Source organism: Sapajus apella, unplaced genomic scaffold (assembly GCF_009761245.1).
Source record: "Sapajus apella isolate SASKATOON/1434 unplaced genomic scaffold, GSC_monkey_1.0 scaffold180, whole genome shotgun sequence".
NCBI lineage: Eukaryota > Metazoa > Chordata > Mammalia > Primates > Cebidae > Sapajus > Sapajus apella.
In genome coordinates, this window is record NW_022437120.1 from 930,936 (window position 1) to 946,143 (window position 15,208).

Sequence of the window (15,208 nt, forward strand, 5' to 3'; positions counted from 1 at the left end):
GGTTTCACCATGTTAGCCAGGCTGGTCTCTAACTCCTGACTTCAAGTAATTCGCCCACCTTGGCGTCCCAAAATGCTGGGATTATAGGTGTGAGCCACCGCGCTTGGCTTAGCATGTGGGGGCAACTTTGGCAGGCAGCCTCAGGCACAGTGGAGACACTCTGGCCACAACTGTTCTGCTCTCTGACCACCAGTGTCCCCTCACCCCAACACATGTGGTGTTGCCTGGTAGGGGTGGCCCCCGCCTTCTCTACCCGGAGTCCCAGGGGCAGAGCAGGGAGCGAGCCTGGGGGATGGAGTTCTCTCCCTTCTCTTTTCACTCAATGTGAGACCTGTGACTTATCGCTTCACCAGTATAAGATGCATGACCTTGTGCAAGTCTTATAACTTTCTGTAAGCCTGCACATTCACTTGTGAAATGCGGACGCTGAGAGGAGCCCTGCTGTCTTTCCCACAGACCTCACCAAGACACAGGTGGGGGTAGCTGAGAGGACGGTATTGGCCATACGGGTGATTTCTCATCACTGATGTGGGTTGACTGGGTGTCAGCGGGTTAGCTAGAGATGCAGTCACCACAGACAGCTTGCTCCTCCGGGAAACAGTCAACGCCCACACTGGCTGTTGGACACATCATGTTAAAAACAATTGGGTGTTTTCTCTGTATTTACCTTGGCCGTGTGTTTTTATATTATTCTGGGTTTTAAGCTCTTTGAAGGTCTAAATATGATCTGATTTTCTTGGTGTAGTGCGTGTATTCAGTGGACACTCATCGGGAAAGGAAGAGTGAATGTCCTGTGATGTGAACACAGAGGACATTCACATGGATGACTGCCCAGTGGGGAGAGGGTGCTGGGCCGCCTTACATCACCTTCGTGGGTCACAGCCTGACCTTGGGCCTTGTATTCATTTGCCAAGACCCTCATAGCAAACATCAAAAACTGGGGGCACCGATGAATAACAGACATTTACTGTCTCACAGTTCCCAAGAGCGCAAGTCCTAAGTCCAGGTACCAGCAGTGTTCTCGAAGCCTCTTTCCGTGGCTTGCAGACACCTGCCTTCTCCCCGTGTCCTCCTATAGTCCCTCTGTGAGTCTCCTAATCTCCTCTCCAAGAGAACACCAGTTGCATTGGATCAGGGCCACCCACACGACCTCATTTTACATCTTTAAGGCCCCATCTCCAAATACAGTCATATTCTGGGGTACTGGGGGTAGGAATTCCGCTCTGAATTCAGGAAGGACCAAATTCTGCCCATGACAGGCCTCATCCTCGTCTTACTAATATTTCTTCAGTGGCCAGGCGCAGTGGCTCACACCTGTAATCCTAGCACTTTGGGAGGCCGAGGCAGGTGGATCAGCTGAGGTCAGGGGTTCGATAGCAGCCTGGCCAACATGGTGAAACCCCGTATCTACTAAAAATACAAAAAGAAAAAAAAAAAAAAAAAAAACTAGCCTGATATGGTGGCATATGCTTGGAATCCCAGCTACTCAGGAGGTTGACGCACGAGAATCGCTGGAACAGGGGGCGGGGGGGTTGCAGTAAGCTGAGATCACGCCAGGAAAACAAGAGCGAAACTCTGTCTCAAAAAAAAAAAACACATTTCTTCAGTAGCTCCAGGGCCCTAAATGCTGAGCAATGACCACACGCCCGTGAGGAAGCTGTGCCTAGGCTCTGAGACCTCACACCATCTCGCCGCTTTGCCCAGCTTTGCGAATGTGATAGGAGTGTCCATTAACAAACATTTGCTTTGCTCATGGCCCTGTTGCAGTGAATGAGCTGAACGGGCCGGGAGGAGATGGCCAACCCGCTGTGCCACCCAAGCCGTGCCCCCTGTGTGCCAGCGACTATGTAGCTTCTTGGGATGGTGCCCTAATGATGGGTTGGTTGATTTGTTCATTCATTCCTTGATATCCTTACCAGCCACGTACCCCTGGTCTGGTGGGTTCAGCAGGAGGAATGAGGGGCAGTGGGCAGGAAGGCAGAAGGCTTCCATCTTGGTTTTTGGTTTTCCAGTAAGCTGGGTGATCTTGAGCATGCCACCTAATTATTGATTCACAATCTATAAATCAGAGAGCCCTTTCTACTCTGGCTCCTAGGTAAGGATTATATGAAGCTCAAATGGAATCATGTGTATAAAAGTGTTTTGTGTATTAAACTGTAAAGTGCTATGTAAATGTGGTGAGTCATGACATTCACATTTTAATCCCGTTCGACCTCCTGCTGTTTTGCCCATTGGGATGTACCTGTAAGGCACTGGCATGTTTCAGGATGAGACCAGCCTGAAGACCAGCTTTGGGGAGAGCCTGCTCACTCATTACTTGGCTTTTTGTTTTATTTTGCTTTGCCTTTTAACCACCACCTCCCCAACTTGCCCCTCTCTGATCTTCTCCCCCCGACCCAAAAATAGGTCTTAAATCCTCAGAGTCTCTAGTTCTTGCCCATGTATGTGAAATCTAGCAAAAATGTTTCTTTAGAGTCACTGAGGAAATATTTTTTTCATTGAAGTGTACTGGTACAAACCCAGTCTCCATCTTTTATCTAAACCTCTCAGCAGGGATCGATGAGGCACAGATTAATAATATCCATGTTCTACAAAAACAGAAACCAAGATGCAGAGCAAATACATGAGTGGTGACAGTCCTGGAGATCACGGGGACCGCAGACTAAGGACTGTTGTCCTCTAGCACTGTGCCTGAGGGTCCGCTTTCTATTTCTCCATGTCCAGAACCATGTTCAGAACCCGGAAGCTGAAGCTGTGGGGCTGGGGGAAGGGAGAGTTCTACATAGTTCTCGGCTCAACTTCAGATGATCCCTTTAGGAAACACTGCTTGGGAAATGCCTGCAGAAGGATGAAAGTCAGAAACCAGCCTGGCCTCTATTAACTATTCCTTGGGTCAATATCAAGGCCCTTTGGAGAACATTATAATACCCAAGGTTGACTCAGATAGTTTTTTCCACGATGTGTTCCTAGAAGGTCCCATGTCACAAAGCTTAGCCTGCCAGTGAGTCTGGGCCACACCGCATGCTGCATCCTCTTCTTGGAAATCCACTTGCCCGTGAGTGCATTGAAGGCTCTGGGAGGCTCTGCAGTACAGAAATCTTGACCCCTAAACTCTCTTGCACCTCTGTTCCCCTCTCCCCCTTTATTGTGTTTGCTTATTGATGCTCTCCAGAACCCTCTTCTGGAAATGTCAATGGGCTGATTGCACTCTGGGGTGCTTTCTTTTACGCTCAGCTTGGGGGTAGGGGAAGATGGCACTTGGGGTTGGGGGTATGGCTCCTAGATGACCCATCATGAGGGTCATCAGACGAAGTGGAGAAGGGAAGGAGACAGGGGTGCAGTCATGTGAGCTGAAACCTGTATGACCCTGAGGTCTGGCTGGCCAGGGAGGGCCCTGCAGGAGAGCCATTGCAGGAGGAGTCAGGGGAGATTGGGAGAGCTAGATCCTCTGGTGGGAGATGGCCAGGGGGTGTGCTTCTGCTTCAGACTGAGAAAGAAGCCCAGGGCTCCTGGGAGGCTGAGGGCCGGAGTGGATCCCTCCAAATGTAGATTTTTTTTTTTTTTTGTCATATCATTAGAGAGTAGAACCTGCATGCCTCATCAAAGACAGTGAGGCCTCTACGCTTTATCCCATTAAGGAGGACCCTAGGGCCATGTTTCTGTGCTGAACTGCCCCACTTGGTGGCAGTGATTGTGGTATTGCTCTCAGCTCTGCTAAAGGGGCACGACTTGGGGAAGGGAAAACATGGAAGTTCTGGTAATTGCTCTTGTAAGTTAGCCATGACCGGGACCCGACGGCAGGCTGGCCATGGAGCAGTGGGAGAACCGCCCTGTTGAAAAGGAGCAGCCTGGGGAGGGGCAGGTGGGAGAACATAGGTACAGGAGTGGACTCAGATCAAGGGAGGAGATTCTGCCTGGCGGGGCCTTTCTGAAGGAAGAAATCAGTTATAACCAGTGTGGCCGGCACCACAGGGATCCAGGGCAGATGATTGTGCTTCTTGCCAGCGCATGGATATGTGTGGGGGGTGGGGGTTGGGTAGTTGTGCTTCTTGCCAGCACACGGATGTGGTGGGAGGAAGCAGGGGGGGCGTGACAAGGGGGCAGGGCCCGCACTGGCCAGGGGTGGGCTGTTTGCCGGTGGGAGTCCATGTGTGTGTCACACTATCAATGTCCAGCTGGCTGGGTTGGCAGCAGCCCCTGTAGGAGCCTATGTCCCTGGGAAGCCTCTCTCTGGGGAAAGGCAGGGTGGGCAGGCTGTGTACAGAGGAGAAGCCCACGCTGCCCATGTCCACACAGCTGTGTGGGCACCAGTACCTGTGAGATGCCATTCCAGGCTGCCTGAAGCAGCCAGCTCTCTATAGAAGAGAGAAGGAGAGAGCATGGTGCAGGCAAGGAGCAGGCAGGGAACAGAAGGGATTTTAGTAAATGGCAGGGCAAAGGGGGCAGGAGAAAAAATGGGAAATGACTCAAGAAGTGTCAGGGTCCCAAGCATCCATGTCAGGACACTCATGGCATTTGGGCAGGACAGTCCTTCATGGAGGGGACTGTTGCCCATCAAGAGATGTTCAGCCTGCCCAGCCCACACCCGCCGTATGCCAGGGATGCCCTCAGTCAGCAGGATGACCATAGCTGCCCCCAGGCTGCCTCTGGAGGAGGTGGTCACGAAGCCCCCCTTTTCTCCAATGGTCTGAGATGATGGAGCTGGAAGGGCCCCTCCCAGGGAGTGAGGACAGCCACTGGGCACCCAGCCTCCAACTCTAGGACCACAAAGAGCAGATGGGTTGGGAGAGGCTGTTGAAGGTGCATTTTTCTTAAATCAACAAACCAGTATTGAGTCAGGTGCTGAGGTCGGCCCTGGAGACAGGAGGAAAAGTCAGATGTGACCCCAAACCCCAGGGAGCCCAGAATCCAGCAGGGGAGGTGGACGAGCAACAGGAACCACCCCACATTTACTCACAACACAGACTGACCAGGGCACCCTGCCGCCACATTAGCTAGTGAGCGTGGGTGCGGCTGCAGTCGTGAGAGACCCCAGGCTCAGCGGCGCCACCCCAGAACAGTCCTGTGCTCCAGCTGGCAGATGGGGCACAAAGTGTGGAGAGGCACATCCACCTCTGAAATACCTGCTCTTGGAAGTGGCCGAGACCCCTGTCCCATTCTCTGGACCTGTCATGTGGCCACATTCAGCTTCAGGGAGTCTGGTGCGGGGCCCTGGAGGCAGGACCACAACTAGAATGGAGCCTGTGGGTACCCACCAGCCATCTGTCCCTACCCCACTCAGCTGGTAACAGGGAGAGAAACCGCGCCGGGGGTGGATTTTTCACCTGGGGAATCTTTACCTTTCAGGAAATGTCTGTTATCACTTGGCCCATGTATAAGATAAATAATGTTCCGCTGTCTGACATTGTTAATAAGCACCAAAATATTGTGCAGATTTAGAATCCTAGAACATCAGGGCTCAAAAAGACCTCAGGCGTGGTCCAGTTCAACCCTTTTAATGTCCAAAGGGGACTCTGATGGTCAGAAGAGAGGTGCCCGGGTAGAGATCACCCAGGTGGGGGTCTCTGCCCAGGCCGCCAGTGTGGCTGCTCCTGGTGTCCGGGAGGCAAGGGAATCCACAGAGCAGCAAGCTCAAGCCAAATGTGCAGGTTTATTCTAGGACCTCAAGCTGCTGCCCCAGGCTCTCGCCCTTGCCCCTGCTGGGAGAGTCAGAGCCTCCTCCTCCTCCTCAGCCAGGATGACTCAGATGCCCGCGTCAGACATGTTCCCCTCCCTGCCAGCCTGGGTGACGTCTCTCTGAAACTGTCTGCTCCCTCAGCCACAGCTTATGGGCAAGATGAAGCAGTGTCACACAGCCCTGTCCCCCACAGTCTTCCTCGCCGGGGTCTTGTCCCTGCCTCCTTATACCACCACCCCCATGAAGCTTACATGTGCACCTGCACAGCCCCGTGTCGCACTACTACAGTGGGAGTGAGCCCTTGTGGGGAGGTGACAATGGCCCACATATCCCTCAGTGTGGGGAGGAGTGGGAGTGTGGGTTCTGGGACCACTGCGTGTGAACACCTGCAGCTCAGGTGGGCCTCTCGAGCGTTCCCCCAGCCTATTGCAGATGGGGAGCGTGAGGTCTGGTTTTTGACGACCTGGATGCATGTCCTGGGCGAGCTGCTTGAGCCTCAGCTGCCTCATCTGGAAAATGGTCATCATTTGTAATGCCTCAAAGGACAGCATATGAGAAAGTGATCTGTGAACTCTAAAGTGCTGTCCACATGCTTTGGAGGAAAGGTTTTCCCAGGACTGGCCTTGTTAGCTGGTCAAGCAGAGTGTGGCATTGGGGATGACATGAACTGGGTCCCAGGAGGAGCCAGGAGTGGGAGGGAAGAGGTGCTTATGGCCACACTTGGAATGGCATGGTCTCGTTTGCTAACTTGGAGTCAGCCTGGGCAGGTGCCGTCTCTGTTGGGTAAATGTGGAAACCAAGGCCCAGAGAGGTTTAGCCATGTCCACAGAGGTGCAGAGCCTGCCAGGAGGCAGAACCACAACTAGACTGGAGCAGCTCTGTCAGTGGACAGTCCAGGACTTGGTGGCTTATGTCCAAAATCAAGAACAGACTAAGTGTTTCAACAGCGACAGAAATTTCAGTGCGTTACTGAAGATGCCATAGAAATGGTGGGATGCAGAAAAACTGAGCAGACAGAAATGGGGGCTAAAAATAGTCTGTTTCGAACAGGCAGAGACCAGTCCAGTTTGAGAGCAGAGAGGGGGTCATAAGGCCGTCCAGGACTCTGGGATGTGCCTGCCTTGGGCAGAGGCGAGGTGCAGCAGGGCTGTCGAGAAAAGAAAGGCTGCTCATTGCTAAAAGACCAACGGGTGCAGCTCCCTGGAAGGAAAACTGAAGTAGGGCTGCTCATTGCTAAAAGACCCATGAGTGCGACTCCCTGGAAGGAAAACTGAAGCAGCAGAAAACACCCAAGTCAGGGTGCATTTGGGGGATGCCAAAGAACGCGGGACTTCCAGATGGCAGAGACTTCAGAGAATACAGAGCCCCGTCTTCTCCAGCCCATTTGCCATTTTATAGCTGGAGAAACTGAGGCTTGAAGAGGGACTTACTCAGGCATTGTGGCCCACATCTATCGCTTAGCCCTGCCACATTGCCAGGTGCATGGGGCATCTGCGATGTGCTCGGTTGCTAGGGAAGCTATGCCACTGCCTATTTGAGGACAGTGGCTGTGCAGTAGGAGGCAGGAGCCAGCCCTGGGCTCCACGGAGGACGTTCCAGCTCTCAGGCTGAGTTATCAGGAAAGGCTCCGCAGAAGAGATGAAACTTTAGCTGGGTTTGGAGGAATTCAGGTGGAATGCGAGAAAGGAGAAGTTGTTCACAGCCAGGAAGGAATACAAACAGTTCTCGAGGCTATTAGTCCCGAAAAGTAGGGATTTCCCTGGATAACAAAACTTATTAAGTAAAAATGCAAGTAGAATGAAAGAAAAAAAATAAGTAGGTGACACTGCAGTTGGTGTGGCTGATTTGAGGCCTGTCATGGCCACGGTACCTAAATGCCTGGGAAACTTCGGATCCAAGGATAAAGTCATGTCCTCAGTGCAGGCAGAGAGTTGGGTCTTATGATGAAGCCACTGCATGGTAGAGTTGGCCAAAGATTTTGAAGATTACATGATAGAAACCCTGAAGAGTTTTTGTAAAGAGTAAGGGAACTGACAGGACCCATAAGACAACTTCTTCTCATAGTTACGAAGTGACTATCTTGTAACTGTGGTTAGAAAAAAAATTCAGCTCTATCATCTTCTTGTGTTTACCTCTTTGCCATGGGTGCTGGGAAGGTCACAGCTAAATTCTGTACTCAATTGTGTTCATTCCCGTGAGTCTAGGCTTTTAAAAGAAAGTTAGAATTAGTCTTCCTTCCACACACATATCCCATTTAGCATGTCTTGTCTTTATTTTCACAAAAATGATTTTTTAAAAATTTTATACTGTCATATCCTTTTAGCAAAGGCAGGATGGAAAGAAATATTTTTAAAGTAGTTCGAGTAACAAAGAGTAACAAAGCAGGTACAGGATGCTTTCTAGTTTTTGTCATTGAGTTCTTTGTCACTTCTTCTGTTTCCCTTTTTGCTTTGTCTTTAACTCTGTTTGCGCTTAGCTCAGGATTCAGTTTTGCACTCAGTGACAAGGAGTATCCTTAACCTAGGATACGCAGATTCATGGACCTTGCCATTTGCTACCGTGGCTCATATATTTTTCATGTTATAAGTTATTTTTATTATTTGTGTGCCTTTTGTTGTGAATGATCCCAAGTAATTTTGGAATTATAAGAATTATAAATGCCTAGAGGAAGAAGGGAATGAAGAATGGAGCGTGCAAGTATTTGAAATGTCTCAGGAAACTTGCTAGAAGTTGATTTATATTTGCTATGGCAGAAAATGAAAAGTTTAATGAGGGAAAAGTTGAGAACAAATCAGTGACAATGCTTGCAGTATACTTTTGACTAAGCACTTTCTTTCTATAAATTGCTGTGCTTCCTTTCTTTTGAGATGTCGGGGACTTTCTTCCCTCTTAGCATGATAACAGATTAGGAACTATGTGATCACATGGTGGGCCACGACCACAAGGGACAGGGGAGTCAGGGCGTAACAGAGAGTTGAACAGTTTTAGTTTGCTTTTCACAAGGCTCTAATTAACCAAGACAGAGATGGACAAGAATAGAAAGGAAGGCTTTAGCCCCTCTTTCCCAGGTGAAAGATTAATGGGGAGGGGTGTGTCTCGGAAAATAAGTGGGCTTGTGGTTGGAGCACTGGGAAGGGAGGAAATGCATGGAAGATGAAGGAAACCATTTATTGGAAAAGAAACAGGGAACAGGGCAGAGCAGGGTGAGACTGGAGGATGCAGGCAGGGAATGTGGGGAGGTGATGCATGAAACAGATAGAACCCAAACGCAGTAGAAAGGGAAGGATTGATGGATGTGGATATAAAAGAGAACTTCAGAAGGTTGCATGAAATAGAGGCAGAACAAGGCGCCCAGTAAGCTTTTTGTCAGACCCGATGGCAAGCTCAGAAGATTCAGGGAAATTATTAGCTTCAGGAAAAAGTTCAAAGAGAAAGATATGCATTCACTCAGTCTCTAATTGAAAATAATCTGAGGCCATCAGTTAAACCCCAGTGTCAAGTAGCCACTTTGGGGGAGACTTGATGAACGGTAAGTGGAGAGTATCTGTGGCCAGGTGCAAGTTGCAGGTGGAAAAGGGAATGGGGGATTCCAAAAAATTTTGCCAAGCCAAGCATACCAGGAATTCTCAGAACTCCTTATCTTCGTTCCTGGCGTCGGCCCCTACCCATATATTAAAACTTAACCCTTACCGGTACCTCCCCTACCCAAGCCTGGCTTGCCAGCCATGTTATGCATATAAGTGCCCATGCTGGGCTAGTGCTGGGTGCTGTAATAGGTCAATGCCATAACATAATCTCAGTGGCATAATAGGATTTTTTTTTTTTTTTGAGACAAGGTGTTGCTCTGTCACACGAGGAGGAATGCAGAGATGAGATCATAGCTCAGTGCAGCCTCCAACTCCTGGATGCAAGTGGTCCTCCCACCTCAGCCTCCCCAGTAGCTAGGACTACGGGTTCATACCACCACATCTGGCTCATTTTATTTTGTGGGTTTTTTTTTTCTTTTTTTTACTTTTTGTTCTTTCTTTGCATTATTATTTTTTTAGCTTTGATTTATTTTTCTTTATTAGTTCTGTCCCTCTGAAGACCAGCTGATCTTATTTTATGTTACTTTATTTATTTTTTTTTGGTAGAGACTGGGATTTCACTTACGCTGCCCAGGCTGGTTTTGAACTCCTGGCCTCAAGTGGTTTTCCCGCTTTGGTCTCCTTTAGCACTAGGATTATGGCCATGAGCCACTGCGCCCAGCCTTAATAGGATTTAAATTTATTTCTTGTTCATATAGGAGTCCAAATGCCAAATTGTGAGTGGCATTCCATATGAGGACTCAGGAACCCAGGCTACTCCATCCTCTATCTCCAGGGGTGCTGGAGTCTTTCACTTCTAGCCAGTGCACCAGGCAAAAGAATAGAATTGCCTGCAGGAGAATTTCCGTACTAGGCCTGGAAGGGACACCCACTTCCACTCACGTCCCATTGGCTAGAACTCAGGCGCACAGCCACGGATATTGCCACAGAGGCTGAGAGGTGGGGCTAGCTCTGTGCCCAGGGAGAAGAGAGAACAGTTTCTATAAGTACATAGCTGTTTATGTCATGGTATTTAAAAAAGGGTGTGTTCCATAAAATAGATGAAACTCCAGGCCGGGCGCGGTGGCTCACGCCTGTAATCCCAGCACTGTGGGAGGCCGAGGCGGGCGGATCACGAGGTCAAGAGATCAAGACCATCCTGGTCAACATGGTGAAACCCCGTCTCTACTAAAAATACAAAAAATTAGCTGGGCATGGTGGCGCGTGCCTGTAATCCCAGCGACTCAGGAGGCTGGGGCAGGAGAATTGCCTGAACCCGGGAGGCGGAGGTTGCGGTGAGCCGAGATCGCGCCATTGCACTCCAGCCTGGGTAACAAGAGCAAAACTCCGTCTCAAAAAAAAAAAAAAAAGATGAAACTCCAACTAAAAACCAGATCACATTAAAGGGTAATTATGTTTACTCTTGTGGGATTCTTTGCTTTTAAAGGATCTAGATAAATTGTTTTAACTAGAAACTCTCCCCTGATAGTGCATTTAATCAGCCAATCAGCCCTCATTTTGCCTGGGTCTTTGCTGGACCAGGCACGTAGAGGAGAGTTGGTGTTAATGAAATGCCTCCTGACCTCATGGAGCTGGAAGTATTGGTGTGTGTGCATTTCGTTTATAAGATCTTACTAGGGGGATAAGGAGAGTTAGGGCTAAATGAAGGAACGTATAAATACAGGCATCAACCGAGGAGAAGATCTGAATCCATTTATAAATATTTGGCTTATAGGTCATATGTCACGGTTGTCCTCCTGGGTCTTTTAAGAAACCTGCAGCTCCTCCCCACCCTCTGGCCCTGGCTCCCAGGCCTCCTGGGGCGTGATAGTTTGCATTACTCTCCACGGTCCCCCTCTCCCAGTGCCTTGGCATGCACTAGCCAGGGCAGGATGGGCCGATGCATGCAGCTTCTCCTCCTGCCCTGTCATACTTCCAGATGGAATGCTATTTGCTGTCTGCTGTCAGGTCTCCTTTGTCTGAGCATCCTGGTTTTCCTGGCCCGTCTGTCCCATGGAATTCGGTGCTTTCAGATCATTTTTCCCCTGGATGTATGAGCCAGCCACTGTCCTGGTTTCACCCTGTTAGAATTCTTGCCTGCTCTTTGGAGGGAGGAGCAGGGCCAGCCGAGGGACACGGGCCGGGAAGCTAAGAGCAGCAGCAGCTGATGCTGGCCACGTCCTTGGCTGACCCAAGCACATAGACTCATTTTAACAGCCTCCAGTGATGGTGATGTCCTCACACAGCCACCAACAGCTGCCCTCCTGCCTCTTCTGCCCAGCCCCCTTCCTTCTTCTTTGGGCCAAGTAGGTTTAATGGGCTGGCCTTGTCCTGGGCTTCTGCTCCTGGAACAGGGGAATGGATGTTTAATTCACATTCCTCTGCACCTCCACAGCCCCCGGGATGGGCCCTTCCAGCAGGGCAGGGCGATCTTTCAGGGTGTGTTGAATGAGTGAATGAATGATCGGATGTGTACTGAGGGAAGTTCTGCCAACTGGGATTGTCGGATGCTGACTCCTAGTCACAGGGTCTGTTCCCATTTTAACTGGTTCAGAATTTTTTTTTTTTTTTTTCGAGACAGGGTCTCACTCCGTCACCCTGGCTGGCATGCCGTGACATGTTCTCACCCCCCTCATCCCCAACCCCCCCCAGGCACGGGTGATCCTGCCACCTCAGCCTCCCCAGTAGCTGGGACTACAGGTGCATGCCGTCTCACCTGGCTAATTTTTGTATCTTTTTGTCGAGTTGGGGTTTTGCCATGTTGCCTAGGCTGGTCTCAAACTCCTGCGGCTCAAGTGATCCTCCTGCCTGGGCCTCTGAAAATGCTGAGATTACAGGCATGAGCCTCTGTGCCCGGCTGGTTCAGAATTGTGAAAACAGCGCTCTCCAAGTGGATGTCTATTCTGCTTTAGCTCCAGCAAGGAACCTTTGCCATTCATGATGCTGTGGCCCAGCCGTTTCAGTCCAGAGCTGCCAGACGAGCCATCTCCATCTCCAACCCTCTCCACTAGGTGGATGTTGCCTTCAGAACACAGGCTTCAGACCTAGCTTCAAACCCTGCCTCAGAGATCTTGGGCAAGCTGTTTCTCCTTGTTGAGCCGTTATCTGTAAAATGGGGATGATAATATTTACCCTTCATCAGGGTTTGTATCAGGATTAAAAGAGGTATTTCCCTTATGGCACACGTGCTGTTATTGGAATTGTATTGTCTCTCCTCATCCACAACACCAGTTCTCTGCTTCATCCACAGGGCTCAGTGCAGTGCAGGATGTAATTAAGTACTTATTGGATGAATTGCCAGAACACCACCAAACTCGGCACTTGGCACATAGTAGGCAGGCGCTGAATGATGGTGATTCCTGTCCATTTCGTCTTTCCCTTCTAGATTGCGAGCTCCTTTGTGGGCAGGAAGTGTAACCTCCTTTTTGTTGCGACTTTGTAACCTCTTAATTCCTTGTATCCAGGAGAAAAACCCAAACACACTGATCATCATGTAGAAACAAGTTCCTGGGCATCCCAGGATCAGGTCACCTCTCCCACAAGCATCTCTCTGCGAGTAGAGGGAGCAGCCCTAGTTCCTGGTGGGTGGCACCATCAAGGCACTGCAGGCCCGTGGAGGAAGCAGAGGCTCCAGGTTCTCATGGTCTAGGAAAGGTCTGGTTGCAGGCTGGGGTGGAGGGGGCGTTGGTGGTGGCGCTGGAGAGGTGGAGGCGGGCGGGAGGAGGGAGAGCCCTGCTGCTGGCTGCCCCTCCCACACTAGCTGTCTCTTCAAAACCTGGCTCTTAGCATCACTTTTGTCCAGATGTCACTTCCCTTTACCTGCAGGAGGGACGCTAGCACCCCTAAGCTCAGACCTTGGGGTTATTCCTCTTTATCTCCGCTGGCCACCCTCCCCAAGCTCCGAGCCAACCCTGGGCTTGTGGCTACTGTGGGGAATGGCAGTAAAAATCTAATAAATGGCAGAATCTAATAACCTGCATGCAATACTTCATCCAGCAGTTGCAGAATACACATTTTCTCCAAGTGTCCATGAAACAGTTGCTAAGTGCACCAGAAGTGCACTTACCTCAGAATGCTTTTCTTAAAAAAATGGAATTATATTTTCCCCGGGATGAATTTTCATCCAGACCTTATCGCCTGTATCTGGCCACTGTCACAAAGGGGAATCTCCTGAGTTGGGTGAGCTATTGGACTCTAGAGAGATTTTGTGAAAGGCCTAACGACCATCCCGTCACGGACAGGGACCCGGCAGGAGCCTTGGTTTTTTTAGGTGCTACCCTGCGCCATACCTCCCTTCATCCTGAACACTCCTGGATCCCGGAAATAAATGCTCTTGTCCTGGTGGACCACACTCCAGTGGCGTCGCGCAGGAGGTTCCAGGGGGCTAGAGGGAGCCGTGGGGTAGAAGCGGCCCGGGGCGCGGGCCAGGGAGCCGGGTAACAAAGCTGCGCCTCTCCCACGCCACACCCCTGCGCCCCGAGCCTCCCCCGCTGGCACTGCCGCCCGCCTGGAAGAGGAGCCGAGCTCCTGTCGCCCGCCGGGCCGGGTTGTAAACAAACAGTGGAGCGGCGCCGCCCTCGCAGCAGATGGCTCCGCAGCTGCCGGTCGGGCGGGGCCTCCCTCTGGGCGCCGGCGCCGAGACGCGGGGCCGCGCGGTGCCCTCGGCCAGGGACACCCCTCGGGCGCCAGACCTGCTCCTGCTCGCTGGGGGCTGGAGGGGGAAAGCGCGAGCCGGGAACTCCCGGGCGCTTATTGCTCATTCTGTTGACGTCCGTCATCTGTTCCTTCATTCATTCGCTCTATAAAGATTTCTGGGGCACGGGGACTTCGCCGGCCTGCAGGACGCTGGCCCTCGCAGGGGGTCGCCACGTGGGGAGCGCAGCGGCAGAGCGCCCAAACCCCGCTGGAGTCCTAGAAAGCAGTGGATCCAGGCTGTGGGATGCTGGGCCTGCAAAGCTCTTGGTCTGGATAGGAGGCCTTGGGCAAAGCTGGGAGAGAGCCTGGTCCTGCCCCGCTTACTGGCCAAGGGCTCAGGACGCCACTTCAGCTCTCTGAGCTTCAGTTTCCTCTTCTGTAAAGCGGGGATAATTCCACCGACTGGCAGCGAAGTTGTGCGGATTAAGAACAATGTGCATTAAGCGACAGGCATGCGGTAGAGGTGGCAGCAGTGTTTTCTTTGTGTTTTTGTTTGTTTGAGATTTTTGTGAAATCTCCCAGGCTTAAGTGATTCTCCTGCCTCAGACTCCTGAATAGATGGGATTACAGGTGCCCACCCCCACGCAGGGCTACTTTTTGTATTTTCAGTAGACAGGTTTCGCCATGTTGGCCAGGCTGCTCTCAAACTCCTGACCTCAAGTGATCTACCCATCTCAGCCTCCCAAAGTGCCAGGATTACAGGTGTGAGCTGCCTCAGCAGGCCAGCAGTGGTTGTTTTAATAGCCTCTAGCCGTGTCCTCTGCTAAGACCATCCCAGAGGATGGACAGGACATGTGGAGGGCACAGTGGGTCCTCCTCCTCCCTGGGACCTGACAATTCACCTGAATGGTGAAGTGAGAATCTCCCCCCGCCCCCAGGCAAGGGGGTGTGGGAAAGGCAGAGGAGGCAGCCTGTGCAAAGGCGGAGGCTGGAAGCTCAGGGCCTCATTGCAGAGAAGCTCTGTGCCTTAAGTGGGCAAGATCAGCTCCAGGTTTCTTTTCTCTTACTCCGCGCTCCCCACTTGCACTGGCTCTGGTTCAGCCCTGGTCAGGGGGGCTGGGTTTCCACGCAGCCAGCCCACTTCTCTCCTCCTCTAGAGTCCGAAAGGTCAGCAGACTTTCATCACAGCCTAGGTCCATTAAACCCCAACATCTTGGTTGCCTGACCCCCAGTATCCATCTGGGTTTGGGGGTGGCCAGTGCTTTCTTTTTTTTTTTTTTTTTTTTTTTTTTGAGACAGAGTTTCGCTGTTGTTACCCAGGCTGGAGTGC

At 51.2% G+C, this 15,208-nt stretch overlaps 1 protein-coding gene and 1 long non-coding RNA gene across 2 annotated transcripts in view; both read left to right on the top strand.

Moving 5' to 3' along the window:
- Positions 1–15,208, top strand: part of XKR6 (XK related 6) — a 287,672-nt gene that overhangs the window by 118,089 nt on the left and 154,375 nt on the right. The gene's annotated exons all lie outside the window — the stretch shown is intronic.
- Positions 1,538–7,970, top strand: LOC116543070. Its single transcript, XR_004265462.1, has 2 exons — positions 1,538–6,867; positions 6,927–7,970. It is a non-coding gene; the product is annotated as an uncharacterized LOC116543070 (long non-coding RNA).